At 36.2% G+C, this 14961-nt stretch overlaps 1 protein-coding gene across 4 annotated transcripts in view; it reads left to right on the forward strand.

The window, feature by feature from the left end:
* The window catches only part of CUL2 (cullin 2), a 122361-nt gene that overhangs the window by 66102 nt on the left and 41298 nt on the right, over positions 1 to 14961 (forward strand). The gene's annotated exons all lie outside the window — the stretch shown is intronic.

Here is a 14961-nt window from a genome sequence, read left to right on the forward strand (position 1 = left end):
GGAATTTGCCAAGAAAACCCCAAATGGGGTCATGAAAAGTTGGACATGACTAAAAACAACTTAACAACAACAAAAATAGATCAACTAAGTCAGACTATAGATCACACCACTTAGAAAGTTCACAGTGGACTAATTTTGAGGGGAGATTTATATGTCACCAAGGTAACCTAAGAAAATTTAGCCAATATAAACATTGAAACAAAAGATCAAAGTAATATAATAGTTTTTTTTTACTTCATTAGTTTTTTTGTCCTTGAGTCCCATATGTCCAATCAATGTAGTCATCTTAATTCTTGAACATATCCTCTCTTGAACATTCTGGAATAAGCCTTATCCTTGGGGCTGAATGAAGGGAATTCTGTTTCTCTAGTTCCAGTTCACTTTTAGAGATTCCTAGATAATTCTCCTGAAATCTTCCAGTAGCAAGACTTAATAAAATTTAGTATGTCTAGGTAAACCTAGTTTGGTTTTCCAAACCTTGAATTTCAGAGAATTTCAGTTTTTATCTATCATGTGCTATTTCTTTCTTTATCTAAACCTTGTATCTGATATAAGAATCTTAAAAAAAAAATTCATAAGGGCCTAATTTGTAAAATATACCTTTCTGTCTTTTAAAATGATCAGATACTTTAAAATGGGAAAATTATTTTCTTTACAATTATCAATGCAATTTCATATGTAAAATTCTTAATCCAGTTTTGAGGACTTGTTACAAATTTGGTATAAATTTCCCTTTTGAAACATTTGAAAGCCAATTATATACATATGTACATATCCTAATTCTTAGAGAAAATGATCTAATCCTCCTGCTTTTTTAAATTTACTAATCAATTTAATTAGAAAACTTTTACATCTTATTTGTCTAATTCCCCCTTTAGATATTCTTCCTGAGTCATAATTGACCATAAATAACTCAAAAGTTTCAGTATTAATCTATTAATATAGTTAGGATTTCAATAAAAGAATTTTATAGTTCTCAGCTATTTATGGAAATTTATTACAAAAGGAAAAGAAGGGACATGATTTATAATAATGTGAAGATTGCCGTACCATAACAAGGAAAGAACTCCCTTAACCTTGTATGATTCTAGGCATAAGTCATATTTAACATCCAGTCATGTAACAAAGCTCCACATTTTTCTCAGAGTATATCATCAGGCTCAAAATTAACCAGATGGGATTCCTGTTGAGAAGAAAATAGCATCAAATGGGGAAACTGAATAAAGAGGATTCTACCTTAGTTCATGACAAGGCCATCACCTCAGTAGTTCTCAGACTACAGCACATGTCATTTTCTCCTTAAATGTTTCCCCTGTAACTTTAATGGACCCTTCTCAGACCTCTTTTTCAGCTTTAAATCCTTCCCTCCTGAAAAGAGAGAGCAGTGGTTAAATTTGTTAGTCTGAAATAAAGAGAACTTCTGAAGTAGCAACTACAGAGGTCTTTAGTCAGGGAAGAGGAATTGTAATTTGGGATCACCACATGACTGTGGGGTGTGGGAGGCAAAGTCAAGGGCTGTAGATAAATCATTAAGGACTGATCATATCAAGGTTCTAGATACAATAAGTTTCCAGAAATACCACAAGACCTGCTACAACCATGAGGTCAGTGAGGTCAAAGTAGCTTTTTTGGTAACTTCATTTAACATTCTTCTAACTCCTTTTGACCAAGAAGAGTTCTGTTGTCACTGACCAAAAGTGGTGTCAAGGATGCTCTGTGAACCCAATGACTTTGTGTCTGATGACTTGGGGCAATGGTCTAACACTGTTGTCATCTGTTTCTTTTTCCTGAACAGACAGATTGTCCCTCTTTAGATGTAACAAATGTTACATCTAAACACAGCAGTCAACTCCTTTTTGGCAATAGAAATAGAGGGATTGTTTAGGATTCTCCAGGATCCAGCTTCAGGTAGATTGGTCTGGGGCTGGGCCCTTCGAAAATGAATGAGAAACAAGATGGTTAAGGTATAGAAGATTTGGGATGAGTTCCATACAGTAGGACAGAAGGGAAACCTTGGTGGTGAGAGAGTTGCCCTGGGACAAAAGGAGAGGCCTTAGGTGCCCAGTGACTATCTCAAAGAGTAAAAGGGAAAATTCTCTAGCTGGGGCCACCCTAAGGTTTAAAATGGCTGAGGAAAAGCTGTGGCTCTAGTTCTGAGAATGTCCAGGTGATATCTGAGAGATGTTTTTCAGAAAATTAAAAAATTCTACTGTATGTGGGAAGAATAGCAGCCAGAGGCTAGGGTCTTTTGGAGTGGATCTTTGATTCTTCAGATTTGTCTTCTTTCAAATTCAGCCTTGTAGTTAACTGAATTGGCAGTACTGATTCACTAATTATCTGCCTTTCTGAGTTCTTTGCTTTAAGACTCTAGGTCAGGGGGCAGCTGGGTAGCTCAGTGGATTGAGAATCAGGCCTAGAGACTGGAGGTCCTAGGTTCAAATCTGGCCTCAGACACTTCCCAGCTGGGTGACCCTGGGCAAGTCACTTGACCCCCAGTGCCTAGCCCTTACCACTCTTCTGCCTTGGAGCCAATACACAGTATTGACTCCAAGATGGAAGGTAAGGATTGGGTTTAAAAAAAAAAAGACTCTAGGTCAACAGGGGTCCCCAAAATTTTTACACAGGGGGCCAGTTCACTGAACCTCAGACCATTGGAGGGCTGGATTATAAAAACCTAACCCTAACCCTAACCCAACCCAGCTGCAGTATACACAATGTGGAATCCCCTCTTGCAGATCACTGCTCACCATGCTGACATCTTCCATTGTGCAGCCACATAATCCTTTGCACTGCGCCTCTTTCTAAGGTGCCATGCAAAGGATTATGTCACTGGAGGTAGTACTGTACCTGAGCATTGCAACACTACCATATACAGTGCTTCTCTCACTGACCACCAATGAAAGAGATGCCCCTTCCAGAAGTGCAGTGGGGGGCCAGATACATGACCTCAGGGGGGTGCAGTTTTCTCTAGGAGAAAGTCAATCTGGAGATCCTGCAAAAAATGTCACAACAGTAGTTCAAACTGTGATTTATCAAATTTAGGCATTATTTAAGTATCCATACTACAAAATGGTAAACTGAAAAAGTTTTATACCTCAAAAGTGTTTAAGAGACCAAGGAGTAATTCAATTCCATTATTCAGCTAAAAGCTACATACTGTTATTTGACAGCAAAAGTATTAATGAGCTCTTACTACATTATCATGTCTAGACATATATTCATTAAGGATATGATTTCTCCCTCCCTAAAATAAAACTAAAGCAAACTAGCCCTATTAGGAAAGACACATAATTAAAAATGAGGGGAAAAAATTCAGTTATACCTGGATGTATTTTTCCAAACACAGAATCTCAATTTTTAATTTATTTTATACAAGGACCTTTTATCCAAAGCATTTCATATTGTGAGGCTATTTTCAGTTAAGCTATTGCCAAAAGAATTTAAAAGTGGCAGTTTGATGTTAGGTTTTAAATCTCAGAATGCTATTGAGATTTTTTTTTAGTTACCAGCCTTTTGCACAAGCATGCTACTATTTTCAGTTTGGTTCTTGTTTGTAGAGGCCATGCTATTGCAGACACATACATATTAATAGAACACAGTGCAAATTGTGTCCCACAAAGATAGCAAACAATAATGGTGAAGCTTCTTAAAAATTTAGGGTGCATAAATGTTAAGTCTCTCTTTATCTTTGGAGTCCCATCAATCTAAGCTAGGCCAACTGATCTTTTTTAATGAGACCTCTTCTCAAAGGTGGAAGAAAACTGGCCTTGGAGCTTACCTGAAGGGAGGAAGTCTTAAAGGTAGAGAAGGAAGTGAATGTCTGTTTCAGGACCTTTTTAAGGTCTCATATATATATATTTCTGTGTAGAGCTTTCATCTTGCAAGTACAGGATCCATAATCTGGAACCATGTTATTTGGCAGTCATCCCTCTAGAAAGGCCTATTGGAAGGGACAAAAGATTGCTCAAGGGCATTAGCAACCCTTGATTAAAGATCCAGGAAACAACTGAAAAGGAGAAGTTGGGAGGACTCCAAGCTAGCTTCTAGTCAAAAATGATGGCTGCCTGCGTAGGGATCTTTGAGACCTATTTCTGACACCAGATACATCAACCTGAAATAAAGAAAACTACCAAAGTAGCAACAACAAGGGCCTTTAAATCAGGGGAAGGAATTGCAATTTGTGATCACCATCAACATGTGGGTGCAGGAGTGCCCACGAAACAAGGAGGTAACAGTAGGGAGGAATGACTAACATCTGAGCATATCAAGCGCTCCAAATAAGATTGAGGTCTAATATCCAGGCTCAGGATGGCATTATGGTCTTATATATAAGGCTTTGGATATATAGAGAGGTATATATAGAGATAACTCAAAATCTACTCCAACCATGAGGTCAGTGAAGTAAAGGTAGCCCCTTCTAATAACTGCATTTAACAGACTTAATTTGTAAACCATCATCTACTAATGTTTTTTAGCAGTTACCATAATTTGGAAATTTACAGAAAAAATACTACATTTCAGTTACAAATTGTCTTAATTTATAATGCCACAAATTTCTTCAAATCAGAAAAAAAAAATTTCTTTCCTTTGATTATCTGATTTTTCTCTCTATAACCCCCGACTGAACAAGGCTGAAATGATAAAGGGAAAGAATCTTGCAGAGGTTTTTTTTTTTTTTTTCTCCCAACCCAGTCTCCCACTGAATGCCTAAAGTGGAGTTAGCTTGCTTCCTTGGACAGCGATTTTAGCGTCAGATTACAGAAAACTGGGAGAACTACCTCAAGTATGAGATTTCATTAATTTTCCCTAGCATTCTAAACTCTTTGGTTGCAGCTTCTCAGCAACCTTCTGTCTTGCTGCACTTTGACCTTAGAAATCTTCCAAGGGGGAACAGCTAGGTGGCTTAGAGATGGGAAGTCTCATTCAAATCTGTCCTCCAATACTTCTTAGCAGTATGACCTAGCAAGTCAATTAACCCTAATTTCTTGGTTCTTGATGCTCTTCCGCCTTGTAATTGATACTTAGTATTGATTCTAAGACAGAAGGTAAGGTTTTAGAAAAGAAAAAAGCAATCTTCCAAGGAACCAGAATAACAAACAACATTAAATGTTACACAAGACAAAGATTTTTCTGAACATTTTACAAAGAAATAAAAACACAGACAAAACTTAGTTATAATCTCTTTCTTACTGAAAGTCTAATATCAAAGCCTTTAATTTGTTATAATTAAAAGTCCCCTTCCATACCATATTTGGGATCCATTTAGATTTTTTTAATAGTTTGAGATTTTTATCTTTTAGTTACTCCCTCAACCCCTTAGTAGGGGAAGCTATACCTTTTTCCAGATCAATACAAAGTTCCCTAAGGAGGTTAGTTCTAGAACAAAAGAAATTTTTCCATGAGAAAAACCCTTTGGTGTTTTACTATTGTTGGAACCCATCAGACTCTTAAAGGGAGTAATCATTCCCCAGCAGGGCAGAGACAAATTGTGTATCCAGTAGTAGAGGGATAAACCTTGCATTAACTTGGAAGAGATTCAAGAGGAGTTGGATTTCTGGCAATCTTCTGAGAAGTCCCATGTTAAGCTACTCTCAAGGGAGTTTTTCTCAAAACCTGGCATTGGTGTTTAAGTCTTATCTTGACCTGGCTGACTTCAGTAAAAACTGATGGGTGAAATCTGAAATAAGTGAGAAAACAAAGGTCCAAGCTTCTGACCATAAAGTAATGCGAACAAATTGCATAGCAAATCAAGACCAGCCCTTGAGCTGGCATTGGTTCCTGAATACAAAGGGAAACAGATTTTTATGCATTAAAAGGAAGCAATTAAGGATATAAACCAGGATACAAGATTGATTTCCAATTCTGATTTCCTGTAATAGGAAAGTTTATCAACTTTCTGAGTTGGAAGGGAGATTGAATAGGTGAACTTAATAGGATGTCTTAATTCCCATGATTAGCAAGCAGGTGGAATTTATAGGAAAATTAAATTCAAAGCCAAGAATGGAGTCAATTTTACAAGATGGAGTAAGTTTGGGTCACACAGTTCCTCAAATTCTCTCATATGGTAAATGGTTACAGAGGAACTGTAATACCTCAATTTGTATATAGTATTGTTAAGGTTTAAAAAACATTTTATATACATTATCTTATTTGATCCTCAGAATATTCCTCTTGTCAGGTTGCCTTATATCCATTTCACAGATAAGAAAACTGAAATTTAGAGAGATTGTGACTTGCTAAGAGAGGTTGATGATGTGTCTCAGGTACAGTTTTAACTGAAGTCTTCCTGACTGTCTTATGTCTTATGTACTATATTGCAGTTTGTGTGGTAGATCTTATATCTAAATTCCATAATTGATTATGTGAGATTAATTTTCAACCCATTTTTAAGAAACTTAAACTAACAGAGAGGAGCTTGTTAGGTGAAGTTTAACTGCAGGCAAAGATTTTTAAGATACCCTCTAGCATAATGGAAAGAGCACTGTTTTGGGAATCAGATAAATTGGGTTTAAATTCTGACTTTTCTGTTTTATGCTTCAGTGAAGTGCTATACCTCCCTGTGTCTTAGTTTCCTCATCTGTTAAATTATTGTTGAATTAGTTGAGCTTAAAAGTCCTTTCTAGTTATAAATCCTATGAACTTATTGAAGAAGAGATGAATGCAAGTAGGCTGTTGTCAGGTGGCACTCAAACATTTAGCCAAGTAATTTCTTGCTTTTATCTCAAATGTCAAGCCAGTGATGTGGACACGACCACCTAGGTTCAAATCTGGCCTCAGACACTTCCCAGCTGGGTGACCCTGGGCAAGTCACTTGATCCCCATTGCCTAGCCCTTACCACTCTTCTGCCTTGAAACCAATACACAGTATTGATTCCAAAACAGAAGGTAAGGGTTTAAAAAAAGTACCAAGCACCAACAACAGGATCAAGAGATTTTTTTTTCTCTTGAGAATGAAGAATTGTATATACATCTGTATCCCCTAAGACAGGAAACCAGTTACATAGAAGACCCTGTTCCACCTTCTGAATTCTGAATTTTAGGATCCAATCAAAATAGCATCTTTAAAAAAACAAAAACAACAAAAAACTGCTACTTTTAATCTTGTAATTAATACTGTACGTTGGTCCAAAGGCAGAAGAGTAGTAAGTGCTAGACAATAGGGGTTAGGTGACTTACCCAGAGTTACACAGTGAGGAAATTATATTTGAATGCAGAACCACCCATCTCTAGGTCTAACTCTCAATCTATTGAGCTATCTAACTCCCCCTAAAATTCCATCTTTTACCGGAAGCCTTTCCTTTTCCTTAGTTCTAGTGCCTTTCTTCTGTTAATTATTTCCTATTTATCCTTTATATAGCTTGCTTTGTATACATATGTTTGTATATTGATATTATACTTACTGCTATCTCAGGATGATTTTATAATTATGTCATTCTTCTAAATTTGATTCCAAAATTTTTTTTAATGAACTCCTTTCACACACTACCCCCAGGGTAATTTAATATATTACTCATACCATTCCTTTCAACTTATTCATTAAATACTTAAAAATAACTAATTACAATGTTAACTTCTTCCCAAAGCAGCTTCAAATTAAAATTTACATTATATATAACTTTGAAAACACAAAATGTAAAAATTTAAAACTCTAATAATAAAATATTTACACATATTTTATGTGGAACATTCTCTATGCTCATTATTTTTTGTAAGACTTCATATTAAATTTATTTATTTGATAAGTTACTACTTGGAAGATATTTAACATAACTGTATAAAAATTTGAGTTCTTTATTGAACTCTTTTTGAAAAGCAGTTTGCCATATTTGGCTTTAACACTTGACAAACACAATCTATAATCATTTATTTCTGTATTTTCATTTAAAATAGTAAAGTGAAGATACTTATTTACACTAGATGTGATAGGGAAAGGTAGAAGATTTTACAGGCTTTCTTGCTGAGAAGTGGAAATTTTTTTTAAATGTGTTGCCATCTACCTAGTCAAAGAAAATGGCTCTCTGGTTATGATATACTTTTCTATTGACTAATGATGAGTATTATATTAAGTGATAAATGTTTTTAGAGTTTGTTTATTGTATGCATATATTTATGTATGCGTGTATATCTATATCTTATATCCTTTGAAAGGAAAAGATTCTCTTTAGACATGATTTTTTTCTCTCCTACCACTAGCATAGCAGCCACCCATCTCACAAAAATTACTGTATCACTAACCAGTGTTGTCAATCAGTTCATTTGCCAATCTCTCAGATAGAAAAATAATACCACAAGTAGATGATAAGCTTAAATTAGAAAATATTATTAATACTGAAACGGAACCATTATAAGATTTATTTCTGCAAAGCATTTGTGATTGTCCATGATGGTTTTAATGTGGTTTGTAATGTGCACATCCAGCTATCATGCTTTTCAAATAGCCTTATATTTGCACAGTTAGAATGCAGACATTTATAATGTTTTGATCATGTGAAGATATAGCTGATGAGGTATGATTATAGCATAATGGGAAAATGAGGTAAACACTCTAGTGCCATGTGCAGAACTCAAATGGTGGTATGTACATGCATATGACCATCCATTGGGACTTTGTTTGCACTTGAATATTGAACCCTTGTAACAGTTTGGAAACAATTTGGTGATAGGTTGACAAACTGCACATAGCATTTATGTCAGAAGTGTTCAGAGTATGAATACCAACATCATTCTGTGCATGATCATGACTGTTTCAAAATTTCTACAGAAACAAACATAAAAATGCTTTGCATGCACATGTTTATTATTACAAGGAAAATATGCATTTTTGATGTTACTGGATAATTATTTATTGCTTAAACCTCAGTGATATTTTTAGTATGAATCCTTTGAACCACTGTGAAAAATCCCCAAGGAATTCAAGAATCACCATTCAAAAGCATAGTGCTCAATCTTCCTTATTTAGTCTTCTATAGTGATTTAACTTAATAAACCTTCCCTAGAGTACTTTTATTAGTACTTTTGAAGAAAAGTTTTTCTAAAATACAGCTTTAATTTATGAAAGTATATAAGAGCTGCTGGCTGGCTCAGTGGACATAGAGCCAGGCCTGGAGAGGGAGTTCCTGGTATCAAAATTGACCTCATGCACTTCCTAGCTGTGTGATCCTTAGCAAGCCCTATAATCCCAATTGCCTAGTCCTAAACCACTCTTAACTCAAACTTAGCCTTGGAACCTATATGTAGTATTGATTCTAAGACAGGAAGGAAGGAAGGAAGGAAGGAAGGAAGGAAGGAAGGAAGGAAGGAAGTGAGGGAGGAGAAAGAAAGAGTATATAAATATATATACATGTTTTATCACAATATGAGAGAATTTCTTTTTAATTTTCTTGCCCTTGGGGGGGGGGGGTAAAATCATCTACTGTTCAAAAGAATAGACTGATAATAAACATATTTTTGAGGTTTTCCTAAGTAATGAGCCAATGTATCCTCTAGTAACTACAGAAGACATAGGATATCAACAATTTTCCTCTAAGAGACCATTTAGAAATTTCTAAAACATTAAAATTCTGAGGGCCACCAAGACAAAATAAGCCTTAAATCCATAACCTATATAATCATAACGATATAAAGACTACCTTCTTTATTTGTTCATCTTATCCATTATTAAATAAAATAAAATAAAACAAACCCCTCCAAAAGAAAGATGCCTGAGCACAATGTGAGTCAAGGCATTGGGGGAAGCCATTTTGGGAAAAACACTAAGAGTATATAGTCAGAGATGGGCTTGGGGCCCACTTTGGCACCAAATGAGCTATGGGCTACATTACATGGCTGTGAGTGGCATGGGTCAGGGGGAAGAAGATGTCTGAGTCAAGAATGAGGGAAGCATTGGAACCATGAGCTGGGGAATGCTGAAGCGGGGCTAGGTGACATCAGAGGAGGAGAAGGCCTGCTCCCTGGCATCCATTTGCCTCATAGCAGTTCCTTCTTTTTGCCCCAAACTTCCACTTAAGACTTCTGGGGACTCCTCAGAGCCTTGTGGCTCCCAAAGATATACCTTTATACATGTATGAAAGTCTTTAAATTACCCCACAGAAAATATAGACTACACATCAAGAACTCAATATTTCATTTATAGTCAATGCAATTTTCTTATTCCATCAAATCCTACCTTCATCACAGTGTTCTATAGAGTCCTCTATCAATCATAATATTACTCACCAAATTGAATTTGGTGCTGTTAAGAGTGATTCACTTCCCACAAAAGTCATTGTCAACCTTTTCTTCCCTCCTCAAACTCCTCTCAACACTTCCTCCTCCTGACCTTAGCTGAGAATCTTTAAGTCTTTATACAATACTAAGAAAATTGAGGCCTTTAAAGGTGGTGCTTAAACTTAATCTAGAAGGAAAAGAGGGACTCCAAAAGTGATAGGTAAGGAAGGAGTGCATTTTGGGCCCTGGAGCAACTAGTTTAAGGTTATGGAAATGGGTGAGAATATTATTTGGAGAATGGAGAGGACTGTTTACCTGTATTGAAGAGTATGGGAGGGAGAGTAATATCCAATGAGACAGAAAAGAGAGCTTTGAATGAGATTGTGAAGGTTTATACAAATTAAACAAGAAAATTTGTATTTTATCCTGAAGGCTATAGGAAACTACTGGGGTATATTGAGCAAAGGAGTGTGATATGGTTAGATCTGTACTTGGGAAAATTACTTTGATGGTGTATATTGGATTGATTAAAGTGGTGAGATATTTGAGGCAAGAAGACCATCTAGGCCTGTGTTGACGAACCTATGGTACACATGTCAGAGGGAGCAGCTCCCCTCTTCCTCTCTACTGCACCTGAGGACAATTTTCACATCACTCTCCTCTCTGCTCTGCAGCCCAATGGGAGAGCTCCCTCCTTCCTCTGCAGTGCAAGGGTTGCAATTTGGGCACTTGGTCTCTAAAAGGTTCACCATCACCAATCTTGGCTATTGCAACTAACTATAGAAGTGATGAGGGCCTGAACTAAAGAGGTAGCTGTGTGAGTAGAAGAAAGCATTTGAACTTGAGAGAGATTGTGGAGGTAGAAAATGGTAAGATTTGTCAACTTGAATGTACATGTGGAATGAGGGAATTTGAGAAGTCTAAGATTATTCACTTAGAGATTAGAAGGATCAAGTGCCTCTTATAGAAATAAAGAAGTTCGAAAGAAAAGAGAATTTGAGAAGAAAGACGATGGGTTCAGTTTTTAACAGTGCTTGAGTTTGAGATATTTCTGAAACATCCAGTTTGAAATGTCCATCAAGCAATTCTTGGGGCAGTACTATGTCAGAATATATAGATCAGTGAGTCATTTGCTTAGAGATAATAACCAAACCTATGGGAGCTAATAAGCTTACCAAGAGAATTAGTATAAACAGATAAGAAAAGAGGGCCCTGGACAGAGCCTTAGTAAACACTAGGCTAAGAGGAGATTATGTGATATGGAAGATGAACCCGCAGAGAAGCCTGAGGAATAGTGTTAGGTAGGAAGAGAGTCAGAAGAGTATTTTGAAATTTTTTGAAAACTCAGAGAAGAAGTCAGCAGTGCAGTAAACAGATTGAGAAGGGTGAGAACTGAGGAAAGACCAATCAAATTGGGTAATAGAAATCGTCACTTTAGAGAAAGCTATTCAATTTGAGGGATGAAGTCAGAAACCAAATTAGAAGAGCTGAGAAGAAATAGAAATAGCAAATATAAATAACTTATTCTAGGTTTTTGGCTGAGAAAAGAAGAAACCTAGGATAGTAGCCTCAGTAGAAGAGCTTAGTGAAAGTATTTTTAAGAATGGGGGGGGGTGGCAAACATATTTGAAGAAACTGGGGAAGGTGGAAGATTCAGAAGGGTAGAAGAATGTTTGAGGTTGAGGAGAAGATTGAAAAATGGAATCAAGGTCAAATGTAGGGGCTTTGCCTTAGCAAGAATAGAAGTCACCCCATTGTCATAGAATAGGGAATGAATGATACCAGAGTTTTAAGATGAAGAGAAAGGATGAAGACAGAACTCCCTTGGAATGGGTTCAGTTTTCTTAATAAAGTAAAAGCCAAGGTCATTAACTTAGAGAAGGAGTGGATATGTAGGAGGCCCAAGAAAGTAAAGAAGGTTTAGAGTAGCTACTGAGGAAAGTGAGATAAGAAGAGTATTTCTTTGCTTTAGGAAAGACTTAGTTAACATTATGAAACAGAATTATATAATGTACCCTGTCAGTACAATCATGTGACTTCTTCCAGCTCCATTGACATCAATAGCAGCAAAGGAGGCAAATGGTGGAAATAATCAAGGTATGAAGGACAGGGAGACAAATAGACTTAGTGGAATTGAATTGGCTATAGGATATTGGAGAAAGGGAAGTAACATCAGAGCAGGGATGACTATCTCCCATAGCTAAAACTCTTTCCCTTTTTTATCTCTGACTCCTGCTTCATTTAAATCTCAGCTAAAATCTCACTTTCTGCAGGAACACTTTCCCATTCCTCCTTAATCTTTCTATCACCCCTCTGTTGATTATCTTCAGTTTCTCCTATATGTTTTGTTTGCAAGTATAGTTATTTTCATGTTGTTTCTCTTATTGAACTGTGAGCTCCTTAAGAAAAAGAAATATCTGCCTTTCTTTGCATAACCAGTGCTTACTATAGTGCCTGGCACATAGCAGTCACTAAAATGGCTAGTTGACTATTAGTTTTGACAGTGTACTGAGGGATTGAGGACTTGGATGTCTAGATGTAGTAAAAAACAAATGGGTTTGTTTGAGGAATGAAATACAGAGAGAAGTGAGATAATAGGAAGTTGTGGCCAAATAGATAAAGGTCAGATTTCTTGATTAAGGAAGTAGAACACTTGTGGGTAATGGTGAGATCCAAGATGTAACCACTCTTGTGTTTGGCACAATATAAACTTTGGTACAGTTTTTTAAATTGGCTATAGGGTTTATGGAAAACCAGAAATTGGAAGGTTAGAGAACTTAAGGAATCATCAATATGAATTTGAAGGTTCCTTAATATAAGGGCAGGAGTTGGGGAGAAGAGAAAGAAGATGAGCTAGGTGAACTCCATTAAAAATAACGAAGAATGATACCTGCACTGCGTGGAGAATTTTAATTATATTAACTTTAAAGGAGGAGAAGTTGCTAAGTGACAGCAGTAAGTAGAAGTCAGAAGTAGCAGTCCAAGATAAATAAATGCACTAATGGACTTGATCAGTTGATTATCCACCCATCTTGGTATAGTGCTGCGGACAGAAGATATTCTTCCTTTATTTTTCCTCGTATTTTGGTTGGACCAAGTTCTTTTGAGCGAGTATGGATCTCCTTTAGAAGGCTGTGTTCTAATTTGATGTAATTAGTACTAGATCATCTGGAAACAGTTTCATCTACAGGATCATCCAACTGCACTAATATAGGGTGAATCTCTTCCTTTTTTGACTGCATTGGATATTTTCCTTGGCAAATGTATGGCAGTGAGTATATGTTTGGTCAGTACATCCTGAGTTTTTATCATTGTCTGATAATATTACTAGTTAGTATTCAAAGAGCATTGAAAATAGTTTTCTAATATTTCAATGGTCCTTATATGATTTTAATATAGGCGTCATAGTAGGAGAACCTTTGAGACAAATCAATTCTACTGAATCAAAGCCTTTTTATAATCCCAACAAGCAAGTGCAGTGGGATCTTGTGTTTGATATTAGTTCTAGGAATGTAAAAATAAGATCTATTATAGGATGCCATTTATGAAAGATAAGTGACTTCCCTTCTCAAAACTTAATAAAGGATGACATTACTAGTCTTAGATTATTTTCATGAAGATTCTGTAGAATTGGGAAAGTAGGTTTGTAGTTTGGTATTGATATTTTCTTAGGTGGTATTTTTTTTAATTGCATAATTGGGAGTGGGAAGAAGGATAAACTATTGATAATTTGCTTAGCGCTTTGCTTCATTTCACATAAATAGCTATAACCTGAGAATCTAGTAAATAAAAGAACAGAATATTCTGTTTAAATGTACAAGAACAAGACTAAAGAGGAAATTAGACATAATCAATGATGAGTTGTTTCAAAAGTTTATTAAAAGTATCTTGGGATAGGGATGTGTGGAGCTAAGTGGCTCAATGGATTTGAGAAGCAGGCCTAGAAATGGGAGATCCTGGAGTCAAATATGGCCTCTGATACTGCCTAGCAGTATGACCCTGGGCTAATCACCTAATCCCAGTTGCCTAGCTCTTACTATCCTTCTACCTTGGAACCAATATACAATATTCATTCTAAGATGGAAAGTAAGAGTTGAAAAAGAAAAAGTCTATTAAGGAATTATAGTAATATGATCCTTAGTCATACTGTAAAAAAGATGTGACCATCCTTTTAAAGGAGAAAATTTCAAAACATCTAGGGCTGGTGTTGAAAATTTAAGAAAAGATAAGGTTTATTTCAAATAATGTTACCTTGATCAGAAAGCAGTCCAGCAGAATCTAGGTCACAGAATCCTGAGCTGGAGTCCAGCCTCATCCCTGAATTGCTCAGGACCCTGAGAGAACCACTTAAAAATCTTTGCTCCCACTTTCATAGAAGTTAAAGATAACCCCATTTTTCCTTATTTGATTAACTCATAATGATTAATATTTTGCAAATGTGTAAAGAATTATAAAAGTTTTAATTTTAATTCTTACCATCCTGTATAATATAGGAACAAACAAATGACTTTGAATTTCCGTCTTTATGCCTATGGGGGAGAGGGCGGAGAGGGGGAGGGAAAGGGAAATAGGGAAGGGGAGGGAGAGGGAGAGAGAGAGAGAAAATCAGATGAGACTGGGGGCAAATCACTTAAATATCCCTAGACAGTTCCTTCCAAATTTAAATCAATGTTTCTGTGATCCCAGGACAAAGATTCAACTAACTTTGTGCTGACAAATATACTACACATGACTAAACTTTGTGCAGACAAATAT

This window comes from Monodelphis domestica, chromosome 5, assembly GCF_027887165.1.
Source record: "Monodelphis domestica isolate mMonDom1 chromosome 5, mMonDom1.pri, whole genome shotgun sequence".
Taxonomy (NCBI): domain Eukaryota; kingdom Metazoa; phylum Chordata; class Mammalia; order Didelphimorphia; family Didelphidae; genus Monodelphis; species Monodelphis domestica.